This window comes from Pituophis catenifer, unplaced genomic scaffold (assembly GCF_029215685.1).
Source record: "Pituophis catenifer annectens isolate HBS135680 unplaced genomic scaffold, rPitCat1.0.hap2 SCAF_2, whole genome shotgun sequence".
Taxonomy (NCBI): Eukaryota; Metazoa; Chordata; class Lepidosauria; order Squamata; family Colubridae; genus Pituophis; species Pituophis catenifer.
This window is the reverse complement of record NW_027256882.1, coordinates 15,436,947-15,452,275: the sequence shown is the minus strand read 5'-3', so window position 1 is coordinate 15,452,275 and position 15,329 is coordinate 15,436,947.

Here is a 15,329-nt window from a genome sequence, read left to right as displayed (position 1 = left end):
GGGCCTGTAAATGCGTGCACTACTTTGTGACGCTCCTGGAAGCATTGCGAGACTGAGGATTTGTCAGCTTTGAGGGGGGGAGGGAGGGAAGGGGCCATGTTGAGTTAGACCCCTTTGGCAGTCAGCCCTCTGCCATTTTAAGAACACTGCAGGGAATATTTCACCATTTTAGGGACTGCAGGCAGCCCATCTGTAACTCTGCATCGTCCATTAGAGAGAGATTCTTCAGGCAGGCACTGCTGTGGCCCCCAAACTCAGGCACCCTGACTGTGGCCTGGAGCGGATAAGAAATTCAGCCCTGAATTTGAGAGAGATGCTTTTCCCTTTGCAAAGGGGCGTCTTTGCCCACCTGAAAATAGGAAATACGAAGACATTCAGGCAAAGCAAAAAGCCTTCATTAAGGGGTACGAGAGAGAGAGACAACAACCTGCCCAAATGGTTGCCAGGACCTTTGCTGTTTTCGTCCTGTCTCTTCAAGGCCTCTCTTCAGGGTCACCACAGCAAAATTGCCAGTAAAAGCTGTGCTGTGGAACAACTGAGGGTGCATGGAAAGAAGGTGTGGAAGTAAAGCAGTTAGAAACGGATGTTTTTCTCTAATTTTACTCACAAGGAGGAATACAAGTGGGAGTAGCTGTGGAAAAGCTGAGTAATAGTACGTGTGTGTGTGTGTGTTAGAAGGGACCTTGGAGGTCTTCTAGCCCAACCCCTTTACTCAGGCAGGAAACCCTACACCAGAGGTGACAAACTCAAGGCCCGCGGGCTGGATCCGGCCTGCAAGGTGCTGAAATCTGGTCCGCGGGGCCAACCTGAAAATAGCAAAGGACCGGCCCACAATGCCTCTGGCAGCCAAAACAGGGCAGCCCCCCTGCAGCCAGTTTTTGGCCTGGACGGTCTCCTGCAGCCCTTTGCTGGCCAAAATGCGCAAAACGCTGTAGGAGGCCGTCCAGGCTGCAAATGGGCTGGGTGGGGGGGACATGTGCGGCCCCCACGTCCTGTTTTGGCTGGTAGGGAGTCCATCCCGGCCAGCCTGCAGAGAAGTTCTAAGAATCATCTAAAGTTAGTCCAAGGTTGAGTTCAAGATTCTCAGCAGGTCTAAAGGGCCGAGATTCAAAAGTGAAATTCATATCCATCTGAGCTAAATGTGTAAATTGTTCTCTTTCCAGCAAAGAGAACAAAGGCAGCCCATTCTCTTACATGGGCAGCAGGAAACTGTCACTCATCAGAACATTTACTCTGTTACTACCGTGTTTCCCCGAAATTAAGAGCCTGTCTTATATTTTTTTTGAACCCTGAAATAAGCGCTTGGCCTTATTGCCATGCGCTCAAAAGCCTGATTGGGCTTATTATCAGGGAATGTCTTATTTTGGGGGGAAATAGGGTAGGCAATGACCCATAGGAACTCTCTTCTGCTCTCCTTTTGACTTTTTTTTTCTTTGCCCAACCTATATAGACTGAGATGAATCACTTTAGAGGAGATGGCTCTCGATTTGACAGAGGAAGAATGGACGCTGCTGGATCCCAGTTGGAGGGCCTTCTGCTGGGATATCATGATGGAGGTGTAGGAAGTTAGCACCCACCCCTTTCCTGGAAGAGTGAAATATTTTGGGAAATATGAAAAAGGCAGAATATTATATTTCCCTGGATGAGAAATGGATAAGCATATTTTGAAGCAGCTCCCATCTTCCTGCCCCCACCCTTTGTCAATGGGCCATTAAGGCCTGGGCCAGTCTATTCTACATAACAAAGATCTGCCTCCTTCAGGCAGAGCCATAGTAGGAATTGCCAAAGATCCAACAAAGATAGGATTAGCCCTCTACACAATAGCAGCAGAAACTCACCACATGTGACCTGGGAAGCACATGTGACCATCAGCCAGCAAGGCTCGCTAAGACCCCCACCCCCTGGGAGTCTGACAACCAATCAGGATACTCTTTCGGGGCCCCAAGAAATGCAGAGCCAGAGAGAGCATAAAAACCCGAGGATTTATTGTATCTGCCCCTTTTCTGTTCAGGAACTCAAACCATGTGATCCTGTCCACCATTAAACCATCTTTCCAAGCAGTCTCCATGTTTCCAGTGTCTGTTTCCCCACTTGGAGCAGAACCTAGAAGGATGTTTCTTCCAACAGAGGTTTTTAGGAATATGGCCGCTCTGGGTAAGGCCCCACTTTGCCCTGCCTTCCATTCATTGGGAAAGATGCTTTCAATGAGAGGTTAACAGTGAAGATCCTTTCACTCATTTGCTTCAAGTGGGTCAGGACTCCTACCTGCCACCACCTGAATTGGCAGGTTCCTTTCAAGCCTTTTTAAATCCAAAAATATAAACTGGGTCAGGCCATTTAGTATTTGGCTGAGAGGTGAGGCCTGTTTTCCAGGCTGGCCCTCAAAAACCATCCTGAAAGAAGGTGTGATTGGCCATTTCTGCCTTGATGCCAACTGTTAGATCGGCGCAGAGAAAGAAAGGCGCGACCAGTTCTGGTCCATTCAGCACTTTATTTAGTACAGAAAAAGACGAGCGGCTGTGCTGCCGGGGCTCTTTAAATACGCTCCGGCAGGCTCAGCCGCCCAATGACAGTTCTTTAAATTTCCCGCCAGAGGATTAGCCAATCCCCGGCGGATGCCCAAATAAGGACATAACAATTGTCCCAAACTACCCAAATAGATTCTGGTTTCACCAGAACCAGACACAGAAGGAGCACAACCTACACATTACTCCAAAGTCTCTTTTTCCAATCAGTTCATAGTTGGGAGAGCCTTGTGGTGGCAGAGCAAGAGGAGATCCAGCTGGCATCTACCAAGCCTCCTTTCTTCTCAAAATGCTTCCTGCTGATCACGTGATGGCCAAGCCTATCCTTTCCATCTGAGCAAGTTCTCAGTCAGAGGGATCTTCCATTCAGCTGGATCTTCTCACCTTCTTGAGGGTTCCTTGTCCCAGATGTTTCTCCTTGGAGTTTCCACTCCCAAGAACAGCCTGGCTGTTGTGAAAAGAGACCCACTTTCCACAGATGATTTCTTGAGACGAAGAGGAAGTTAGCAGAACTCTTCATGAACTTCTTTTGTGTTTGTACATACGTACTCACATATGCAGCTCAACTGATGCCTCTGTTTCTCATGCTGACTTGGAGCTACCATGTAAAGAGGACAAATCACACAATTGATGCTTCTCTGTATGCAGTTTGACGTTTCTCTGCAAAACAACAACAACAAATAGTCCAAGCTCAAAAAAATCCAACAGAGATCTTCAAATTTCCCCAAAGGAAAAACCCCACGAGATATTTTACAATTTTTTAGTCAAAACCACTCCTATAATAGGTACGGGAAGATTTTTAGACTACAAATGAACAGATCTACCCCAAGAGAGACCTGCTGCCTCTGAGATGGATGGAGGGGAATTGGGAGAAGCAGCAGCTGGGAGGGGAGGAAGGTTTTCATGGAAATCCTTCTCTGTTGCTCTTTGATCAAAGCATTTGAAAGGGGCAGAACTGGGATGCCTCTTTCCAACTCAAATGAAGACCGGACTGTCCCAACCTCCAACAACCTTAGCCAAGTGAAGACTGGCATCCCAGCAAGAGGCCGAGATCTCCGATGCTCCCAAAGAGGGCTGAGAAAACAGGACAAAAGGAAGCCCAGAAGAATCTCCCCCAAAGGGAGAGACTATCAACCCCCCCCCCCCCCGCAAAAAAGATACTTACTGAAGAATATCAAAGTCCCAACAATCACACACACCAGGACAAGAGCAGCCACAACGCAACCGATGATGAGGCCCAGGTTGGATTCTGGAACTGAATTGGGAGAAAGAGCAGATCATTGAAGGAGAACCCCAAACAATCATCCCCATTTGGTGGCAGGTAGCACCTAATTATGCCAAAGGGCTGGGAATTCCCAACATTAAACAGTCTAAGGGGCTCCTCTTCATGTCCCTCTAACTGTAGCATGAAGACGCCTTGCAAACCATTGTTTACAGGACGTGTCCTCATGACGCTGCTTTTGTCTCAGATAAGCCAGCATGAAAGCAGCCGACTCTTTCCTTCCTTCCTTCCTTCCTTCCTTCCTTCCTTCCTTCCTTCCTTCCTTCCTTCCTTCCTTTTCTTTCTCTTTCCTTCTTTTTCTTTCTGTCTTTCTCTTTCATTGTCTCTTTCTTTCTTTCTTTCCTCTCTCTCTCTCTCTCTCTTTCTTTCTATTCATTCTCCATATGTCATGATAAATGCCTAACTACTACATCTCCCTGACCACCCGGTCCTTCAAGGGTTAACTAACCACATATCCCATAATCCCTGTAACCACTCCTTACCTCCTGACCCCTCCTCCTGGGTACAAAAGGTCCAACGACATGTTCCACAGTTGATTCCAGATGTATACCTGAAAGAGAAAGGTACAAGGTCAGTGACCTCCAGTACCAACAGATCAACAATAAAACTACTAAAAGGAATTGGGCTATGTCTTTGAGTTATTGGGCTAGATCCAGTTTCTAACAAAATGGTAGCAGAGGTCGGTTGCCCATAACTCCAGACAATGACTGAACCCAACACCTACCCTGAAGAAGCAAACAGAGCACAGACCAGAGCTCTTACCAAGAAGATGGCTGAGAAGCTTGCAACCAAAGCCACAGCCATGGAGGAGACAGAAGCTGGAAGCGAACAGGACTCCAGCCTGGACTCACAATCAGATGAAGAGGGGCCACCCAAGGAAATCATCGCCCCGGAAGAAGAAACAGCACAGAAAATGAAAAAATTTAAACTCTCCATCCTGAAACTGATGGAGGGAAACAGCGACAAAGAAAACCTCATCGCGGACCTTCAAAGCCTCTTCGAGCAACAAGAAGCAGCGATCGAGGCCCCAAAGACCACCGAGAAAGAAAAGCCAGCAAAAAAGGGTAAGCCACCCCAACCCGATGACCCTGAGCCGGCAGAATCCATTTCCGTGCCCCCTTCCCGGTGGCCATCTTGGGACGAGCACCAGCCAATGGGAAGCCAGGATTTGAATCCCTTGGCGCGAAAATGCCCGAACCCCGAAACAGACGAGGGGGACTCAGAAAGCGACTACGAAGAGCCCAGCTCTGAAAGCGACCACGAAGAGATCGCAATAACAAAAAGAAAAACGCCCACCGATCTCGAGTTGCAAAAGGCAATCGAGACCATCACCGCTGCCCTAGGCTCTGCTTTCGAGCCCCCTGCGGCACTCAATAAATCAAAGAAAAATCCCGGGGGGCACAAGAAGGCCAGGACAACCAACAGAGACCAGGCAACCGAGGCACAGCCTACAAAAAACTCCGCGCGCACCAGCAACCGGCACAAAAGACCGCCCACCTGCAGGAAAAATCAACCGCAGGACTCGAACTCACCACCCGCTACACCGGCAACGCGAGGCCCGAGGCAGAAGAGAAGAACCGGCTACTCACCAACGCCACGACACCCATCAAGCCAGTCCACGCGACCAGGGACCAGCGACCACGAGGGAGGATCAGCCGCCGCCGCCGCCATTGCTGCCGAGCCGCTGGGAGCAGGGAATCCTCAACCTACGACCTCCGCTGCTGCCGCGCCGCCGACTCGCGAAAGTCCTCGACTTGCGACCGCGTCGCCCCCTCATCTTCTGCCCTTCTTCGCCGGGGATCCGGCCATCCAGCAGTGGTGTCCACCTTCAGGAGGAATCTTCGGACCCACCGGGGGCGGGTCCAGCCTCCCACCGACAGGCCTAGGCCTAGGCCTGGGAGCTCCAGCAACAGGAACCTCACCCGATGGACTCCAGCGCGGAATGAGCTTCGCGCATGCCCAGTACCTGCCTGTAATAAGAGAAGCAAGTTACATAGATCCAAGCAAGTACAGAATGGCCACAGACATCCCAAAGCCTTATTGTGAGTTTAATCACAACTTGGACCATGGACAGCTCCCCCCAGTAAGTAACCTTACTAACATTTCTGGGGCAAATTATGCCAATTTGCCAAAACTACAGTTAGATGGGGGTAATATTATAGAATGGAGCCAGCAATTAAGAGTTGCTCTCATGAGAGAGAATGCACTGTTCCTAGCTAACAAACCTCCCCAAAAGCCCTGGTCACTGGAAATTGACTGCATTCATCACAGGGCATTTTGCATCATGTTAACCTCCATTCCATCTGCTATGTATCCATCTATTGAGGACAATCTAACTGTTTATGATATTATGCAAAAATTATGTAACCTGTTTTATAGCCAAAGCAGAGCCACCACCACTAGACTATCTAGGGAGTTCCACTCCACCAAGCATAAGGCAGGGGTCCCCATGAGTGAGCACATCTTAAAGATGAATGCTGCAAGGACAGAACTCATGCAGAGGGGGGAAATCATCACTGAAGAGAGCATGATAAGCATAATCATAAACTCTCTTGATAGCAGCTGGGACATCTTCATGACCCAACTAAATAGCCTCAACTTGCAATACCTCACACTAGGCTCACTGACCAGTCAGCTCGTTGCAGAGGACACCCTGAGGAGGGAACGCCAACTAGCCAAAGGGGACCCCAGACCCACAAAGAGGGTGGATTTCCAGGATAGGGCCAGGGATACCTCAGAATGTTATTCTTGTGGATCGAGGAACCACTTAAAGAAGGATTGCCCCAGGAACCATAGGGATAGGGGGCAGCACGACAGTAGAGGGGGAAGGTCACCTGAACGCAGGTACCCAAAGGAAAGGGGGCGAGGATGGTCACCCAACCCCAAGAAACACCACGAGCGCAGAGACCACTCCAGGGAGAGTAGCTCTGGCTCCATGTACGGGATCAGGCACGATGACCCAAATGACAAACATAAGATAGAGAGAATCTCATGGCTTCTAGATTCAGGGGCCACAAGTCACACTACCTGTAACCCAGAGCTGCTAGACTCACTCACAAAAATAGACTCAGAAATAAAGGTGGCAAACCAAAGCAAGGTCAGAGTAGTGGGGAAAGGAAACGTACACATCACACAGCTAGGGGACTTAAAGGAGGTACTGTACATACCAGAGATTCCCCACAATGTGCTAGCCATCACAAGGCTAACACGAGACACAAATATAGAAATAAAATTTAAAGATGGAAAGGCACACTTGATCAAGCAGGGGAAAGAGATAGGAAAGGTAACCATACACGAGGGACTCCCCTACTTCACACCCAATGCAAGGGAGGAAGAAGGCATTGATACCAGCACAAACCACAGGATAGATAAGTATCCAGAAACAGAGGGGGTGCAGCAGGAGGCAGGAAGTAGCCATGAGAAGACAAACAAGTCCGTATCTATCGGCAAGCCATTACATGATAACTGCGCCCACCTCCTCCACAGGAGACTGGGACACATAAGCTTCCCCATTGTAAAGAAAATGACGGAATGTACCGAGGGTCTCAAAGTAAAGAACTGCGAAAACTACTTGGAGTGTTCAGTTTGTAAGCGTTCTAAGATCAAGGTTAAGGCCATCCCCAGGGGATCCAAACGAACCACGGAATACCCCTTTCAATTGGTGCATATGGACTTGGTAGGGCCAATGAAACCCTCTGTAGGACATAGGAAGCGGTTCTTCCTCACGATTGTAGATGACTACACCAGATACGGGTATGTCTACTCCCTCAGACACAAAAATGAAGTATTCCAAAGGTTTAAAGAATTCCACAGGAGAGTAGATATGCAACACAACATGAGAATAAGGCAGATAATGACTGATAGGGGCTCAGAGTTCATGGCCAAAGAATTCACAAGGTGGCTGAGGGAGCAGGGCATAGCGCATTACACCTCTTCACCTTTCTCCCCCTTCCAAAATGGAGTCTCAGAGAGAAAAAATGGGATGTTGCAAACCATGATGAGATGCGCCCTGGAGGATGCTGGGATGGGGCAGCATTTCTGGTCAGAGGCATTACACTACGCCAATTACACCCTGAATAGACTGTGGTCAAGCTCTATCAATAAGACGCCATACGAGATGCTATACAACAGAAAGCCCAACATTGCTCACTTACACATATTCGGCGCCCCAGCTGATGTCCACATTCCCAGGCAGCTAAGAAGAAAGGGGGAAAAATTATCAAAAAGGTTAAGGTTCGTGGGTTACGAACCGGGCACAAAGGGCTACAGATTTGTCGACAACAATAACCGTTTTGTGGTTTCCAGATCAGCCAGTTTCCACAAAAACGCAAACTGGTCGAGGGTACACTCCAATGACATCCCAACCAATAGGGTCACGTTCGAGCATGACCAAGGGGAAAGGGAGGTCAGAGAGGTCACAGGGCACAAAGCCAACCATCGCAAGGCAAGCGTCAAAGGTTGGAAAGAAGGGCACCCTTCACTGAAGATAGATGACCTGACGGATAATGAGGCAGACAACATGCAGGAAACCGAGCCAACCCCCAGCAGGCCAATCAGAGAAACCAGAAACAAGCTACCAAAGAAGTTAGAGGACTACGTTATGACCATCCACGACACCCATTTCACGCCCAGCTCATATGAAGACATCCTAGGGCCCCCCCAGGAAGAAAAAGAAAAATGGATGTCTGCCATGGAGAAGGAGATGGAAAGCCTAAGGAACCTCCAGGTATACTCACCTGCCCAAGTTCCAGAGGACAAAAAACCAATAGGAACCAAATGGGTGTTCAGGGTTAAGACATTAGAGGACAACAAGGTCCTATACAAGGCAAGACTAGTCGCACAGGGTTTCGCCCAAAGATACCCCGAAGACTATACAGACACCTACTCGCCAACCGTCAGGGCGGAAAGCGTCAAAAGCGCCCTGGTGGTGGCCACCATCCTAGGCTTGGAGGTCTTCCAGTTCGACGTGCAAACAGCGTACTTACACGCCGAGCTGGATAAAGAAATATACGTCAAAGCGCCGCCTGGGTACAACAAAGGCGAGGACCAAACCTGGCTGCTGAACAAAAGCCTGTACGGACTCAAGCAGTCAGGCAAAAGGTGGTATGACTGCCTGGCCAAGGCCCTCAGATCCATGGGCTTCGAGGCCACCTCAGCCGACAAATGTTTCTTTACGAGGAGAGAAAACAACACATTCGAGGGTGTGCTCGTTTACGTGGACGACATCTTGTACATCAGCAAACACAAGGACAGATGTGACAAGTTCGCCACTGACCTGGGTAGCCACTTCTCCCTAAAGTCACTTGGGAAGATTGACAGATACCTAGGGGTCCAAGTGATAAAAACCAACAAGGGCTTCCGCCTCTCCCAGAGAGAAAAGATCATCGAGCTGCTGCTCAAATGCAACATGTCCGAAGCGAAACCCAGCGAGACCCCCATGCAGCCTGAGTTCCTGAAAACCATGTATGAGGAATCTGAACCTTTCACAGACAACAAATTGTATAGATCAACGATAGGGTCACTGCTGTACATATCCAACTGGACCAGGCCCGACATCACCTTAGCCGTCAATCTACTGTCCAGGCATGTAAGCAAGCCCACGTTAACACACTGGAACGCCATCAAAAGACTACTCAGATACTTAAAATTCAGCGCGGATGCCCTACTCTGCCTAGAACCAGAAACATCCGAGAAACCAAAGTTAACCTGCTATGCTGACGCTGACTGGGCTGGGGACATAGGGTGCAGAAAAAGCACCTCTGGCTACGTGCTACTACTCAACAATTGCCCCATCCATTGGTACACTGGAAAGCAAAAACTGGTGGCCACATCAACCACGGAAGCAGAATTTGTTTGCCTATCAAAGGCCGCAAACAATTTAGTATGGTTCGATGACCTGCTCTGCGACATCTGGGCTGAACCCTCATATCCAATAGTTATCCACGAAGACAACAAAGCAGCAATAGAGATCTCTAGGGCCGATGCCATAGGTCAGCGTTCTAGGCACATTGACATTAAATACAAACACGTCAGGCAGTTTTCAGAGATAGGCTTCATTAGAGCAGTACACTGTGACACAGAGGAGCAAACAGCAGATATTCTCACTAAACCCCTACCACATAAACAACATGCTTACCTAATGTCAAAAATGCGTGTTTGCTTGTAATTCATGTCTGTACTCGTGTATTTCCTGTATGTATGCATACATTACCCCTGGTATCCAGTTAGGCATTTAGAGGGGGTTTTGTCATGATAAATGCCTAACTACTACATCTCCCTGACCACCCGGTCCTTCAAGGGTTAACTAACCACATATCCCATAATCCCTGTAACCACTCCTTACCTCCTGACCCCTCCTCCTGGGTACAAAAGGTCCAACGACATGTTCCACAGTTGATTCCAGATGTATACCTGAAAGAGAAAGGTACAAGGTCAGTGACCTCCAGTACCAACAGATCAACAATAAAACTACTAAAAGGAATTGGGCTATGTCTTTGAGTTATTGGGCTAGATCCAGTTTCTAACACCATATTTTTAAACTGCCCGTCTCCCTCATGGAAGAACACTAAGCAGTCTACAATAAAATCTTAAACTATAAAAACAGCATATAAAAATTTAGAATGGGGAAGGAGGCCAGGATGATTATTGTGTGCTAAGTCTAAACAATCAAACCACGATATGTTTAAGAGATACTTAAACCCAACCATTGCCTTAACTTTTCTTACATCTAATTCAGCCAGCATCTAACCGGCTTTGAGAAAAAAATCATGATTAAAATCCTTGGCAGGAGAGCTTATGAGACTGAAGACTCGCTCCCAATATACCCATGCAACAGATCCTAATACATTTTTTTGAATGATTATTTTATGTTAATTTGACTTCAAGCATCTCATGGCCCAAGAAGAAAAATTGCACCTGGTCATTTTAATTTTGCAATTAGTGAAACATGAATCAGTGAACATGTTCTGGATGCAACACTTATGTCTATTGTGGTTGGATAGTCCACAAAGAACCGGGGTCCAACTCAGGTGGCTGAGTGAATTGCAGGAAGAGTTCCAAGGACCCTATAAGTGAACCCTAGAGCCGTGATGGCGAACCTATGGCACGGGTGCCACAGGTGGCACGCGGAGCCATATTGGTGGGCACGTGAGTGTTGCCCTAGCTCAGCTCCAACGCACATGCACGCACCAGCCAATTGATTTTCAGGCCTTCCGGTCCCACCGGAAGTCGGGAAACTGGCTGTTTCCAGCCTCTGGAAGGTCTCCGGGGGATGGGGAAGGCTGTTTTTGCCCTCCCCAGACTCCTAGAAAACCTCTGGAGCCTGGGGAAGGGGAAAAGCAGGCCTACCGTGCCCACCATGGCATCGTGTGCCAAAAGCAGTGGGAAGTGTGGGGAGGTCACGTGCGCATGCGCGGGAGGGTGGGGCGCATTGAATTATGGATGTGGGCACCCGTACCTGCAACCCCCCATGCTCCTCCCACTTTTGGCACGCGACGGCAAAAAGGTTAGCCATCACTGCCCTAGAGAAACTGGGGAGGTCCTGATTGATATGGGTTGCCTAGGCCAGGGCTGGCTGATTTGCTCATTATGTTCTTCAGGAAATCCAGTAGCTATCTTTTTTCTTTTCTTTGAATAGTAGCATGTTATTATTTAAAGCAAAAGGCTTCATATCATCCACCCACCCCTTTTTTAAAAGTATAGTTTCATTTTCTTTATCTCTTGTAAGATGGGTCTCTCCCCCTGGAGGAGAAGAAAGGAATGAACGCTCACTTTACGTACTCAGCCTTCTAGCCAGGAAGTGGCATGATAGAAATTGTTTCAGTCTTTGCATTTGGAGCTTCCAACCGAGGTGGGAATCCCATGGCAGCACCATTAATGTACCCCCCCAACACCACCACTGCTCTTTCCTCAAGACTAAACATGCTGAGCTTCTTCTATTCGTCTACAGAGGATTCAGTTTCCTTTCCTGGATCAGCCTTGTTGCTGTACTGTGAACGTTTTCCAATTGCTCCGAATTCATATTAATGTTGTGTCCTGCCAGCGGAGTTGGCAGCGGATTCAGACAGTAAGGAGGTTGGGGAGGAACATGGGCCAGTCCTGGAGTCTGGGGAAGGCTCTGATGAGGGCTCTGCATCGGAGGCAGAGAGGGGGCCAGGGCCGTCTGACAGTTATCAGCTGCCTTCAGAGTCAGACATCAGTGAGGCAGATGAGCAGCTGGAGCCTGTTCCCACTGTGCGCATGCACAGAGTTGCCGGACGAAGGGAACAACTAAAAACAAGGGTGTCAGCCTCAGCTTTGCCTGCTTCAGCTGCCATAAGAAACGGGGGAGGGATTAGTTATAGGGCGAAGGGTGGGAAGATGCAAGACTTGTTTTTTTTCCTTGTAGGATGTGTCTTCATAAGAAACGAAAGTGATTCTTCAAAGGGGATGGCTGACCAACTGCCCTACATTCCTGATGAATGACGCTGCCAGACGTGATGCCACCTGACCTTTGGAAGACCTTTGGATTGGCTGATGATCTATGGACAAGGGTGGGGGAAGATGCTTAGTAGATGCATTTCGCGCGTTTTGCTCACTTCCAGCTTTACCTGGGTTGCTATCATTTCATATTCAGTAAAAGTTACTAAATTCTTCAAAATGCTTGAGTTTGGGGTTTTCTTTCCTGGATACTGAAGGAAGCATACCTGACAAAGGGTTTCTTTAAACCCTTGTTCTTTCTTTCTTGGGAGTAAGGCCACAGGTGGACAGGCGACCCCTCCCAGAGGGAAAAAAAGAGGAGCGAAAGGGGAGTGGCGTTTGCAATAGACAATTAGTTCGCTAATTGGTTTGTGACTCTCTGAGACTCTTTGCCAAGTTTTGAAGATATCGGCCTGGCAGGTCTCCAAGCCAGATAAGGTCTGTGACTGTAAATTCTCTCTTGAAAGACTTTGCTGAAGGTGAATGAGAGGAATTCACTGCTTGTTTAATAAAAGAACCAGGAACCAGGTTTCTGCTTCGTGTTTTTTGGGGAAGCCTAGATCAGAACAATTAAAGGGTGTTGCCTGGAACTGGACCTTCTCCTTGAGGCTGGCTCTGATCATGGCAGAACACAGAGAGAAATTTACCTTTATCATTTGGAAGTTATACTTTATTTGGGGTAGCCTAAAATTGCACACAGCCTTCTTAAAAGGTACACTATACTTCAGATTCATATTCTGTCTCCTGTCAAGCCAAATATCCCCTACCCAATACTTCCTCCTTTGATGTTTATTTCTTAAATGAAGAATGTCGCACTTAGAATCCTAGAGTTAGAAGGAAGGAATTTAAGAGGTCATCTAGTCTTACCATTTGCTCGGTACAGGATCCATTAAATTCAGTCGGATGTGATTGTGACTTCAGTAGCTCATTTGAGATTCTCATCCTTCCTGGACATTGTTTTCTTTTGAGTCCTTCTTCCATTTCATTGTTGTTCCTCTCAGCCCATTCTGAATTTCACTTCCTTCTTTGAGGATATTAGCTCACTCGGCCAGTTTTATATCACCTTCAAATTCGATAACTATTTGTTCTATTGATTCCTCCAAATCACTAAAAGGAATATTGAAGAACAGATGACAACGGGCTAATTCTTCTGGCACCCATTTGATATCTTCAACTTGATGAGGACCCATCAATGGGGACTCCTGGAGGAAGATTTTCAAGCCAGCTTTGGATTCCCCTTCATTGTCCAGCCATCTGGCCTCCTTTGATTAGCCGAAGAGGCCTTTGACTGACTCCAGATTGAGTTTTTATGGGACAAAGTGCCTGATTTACCATAAAACTTTAATACCATGGAACATCCAGATGACATTCTCATCTTTTAAAGATCCCTTAACTGTTCTCTATTTCATTCTGCTCAACTGCAAATAAAAAAATACAAAATTCTGCTGATCTGGAACATGCATTGTAGGATTTGAGGGGGGAAGTACCCAGGGGCGGAATTTATAATTTATAATAAGTAATTTATATCATGCCACTTCCTCTCCTGATTTCTGGATGGTGGTGAGGAGTTGTGACCAGTCCAGAAACAGAAATATTCTATGTCAGGTTTCCAAGTAACACCCCCAACGAAATCAAACTCCGAGGCTTGAAGTTCCTCAAAGCTAACTTTTATTAGAGATGTCATATTGGCACATCTGGGAAAACCCGAATCTGAGAACTTCCGGGTTTTTCTCTCCCAAAAGAAAGTTCAAGTCCTTGCCCTTCACCCACATGTCCATCACACGAACCAATCAGGTACCCTCCGAAACAGAAGATACCTCCTCGTTCTTCTCAGCACAGCTGCAGGGCACAATAGCCTTGACTTTCTAGAAATAATGTTATTTTGACTCTTTCATCTTCACTCCATACAATTCCCCCCTCCCATTTTCCCACAGTAGAATTTGTGGCAGGCCTGAAGGCTCAAAGGAAAAAGATGGCTTCTAGGTCTGACATTGTAATTTTTTTACTTTCAGAATTTCAGGATGAAAAAATGGAATGTGGTGATATCCAATTTCTAGAGGGTCCCTCAAATGGCAAAATCAGATTTGGTGGGGGCTCCAGGGGGGCAAAGTTAAGGAAGGGAACTTTCCATTTTTCTTGCACAAAACTCAGGACTCTCACTGAAGAGCAGCCACGGCCCTGATGGATTGATGCTTGGTTTTTTTTAAAAAAAGGATTTTTTAATTTTATTTTACTCAGACTACGGAGGCCTCAGTCCAGCCACTCTGTGCATTTCTTGAAGTCAGCTGCAGTTCAATAATTTAAATGAAATTTGGCCTTAAGAAAAGGCACTACGAGACTCCGCCTGATTTTTGTACTTTGGGAAGGCTAAAGAAAATAAAATCTTTTTTGGGTGCTCAGTATAACTGCTGCTCCATGGCTGGAGATAGGAAACAGGCCAGTGACAAAGGCTAAGAGGATCTAAGGGCATTTAATCAGGACCGGTCAACTCTTGTCATGGGATTCTGTTGCTTCCCTTGAATCACCTGAAGCCAATTCTATGGACTGGTCCCTGCAGAACCATCAACCTCAAACATAGGAAAAACCAACAGCTTAAAGCTCAGGTATGCTCACTGCTGGACACAGCTGAGATCAAATTTCTCTCCCACAACCCTCCAGCCAGAAAAATAGCCCAGCCTTTCCCTTCCTGCAGCCCAGGGGTGAAATCCAGCAGGTTCTGACAGGTTCGGGGGAACCAATAGCGGAAATTTTTGTCAATTCTTGTCATAGGATTTAGTTGCTTCCCTTAAATCACATAAAGCCAATTCTATGGACTGCTCCAGTGGTGAAATGTAAAATTTGTTACTACCGGTTCTGTGGTGTGGGGGATAATGTGACTGGGTGGGCGTGGCCAACTTTTTTTTTTTTTTTACTTTTAAAACCATTTTTTCTACAACCTCTTCAGCCGAAGAGGTTGTAGAAAAAAATGCTTTTGAACGGCTCTGACGATCCCAGCTGAGTTGCCTGATCATCAGAGGCTTTTGTTTTCTTTTAAAACAATTTTTTTTTTTTGCTTTTAAAAGAAA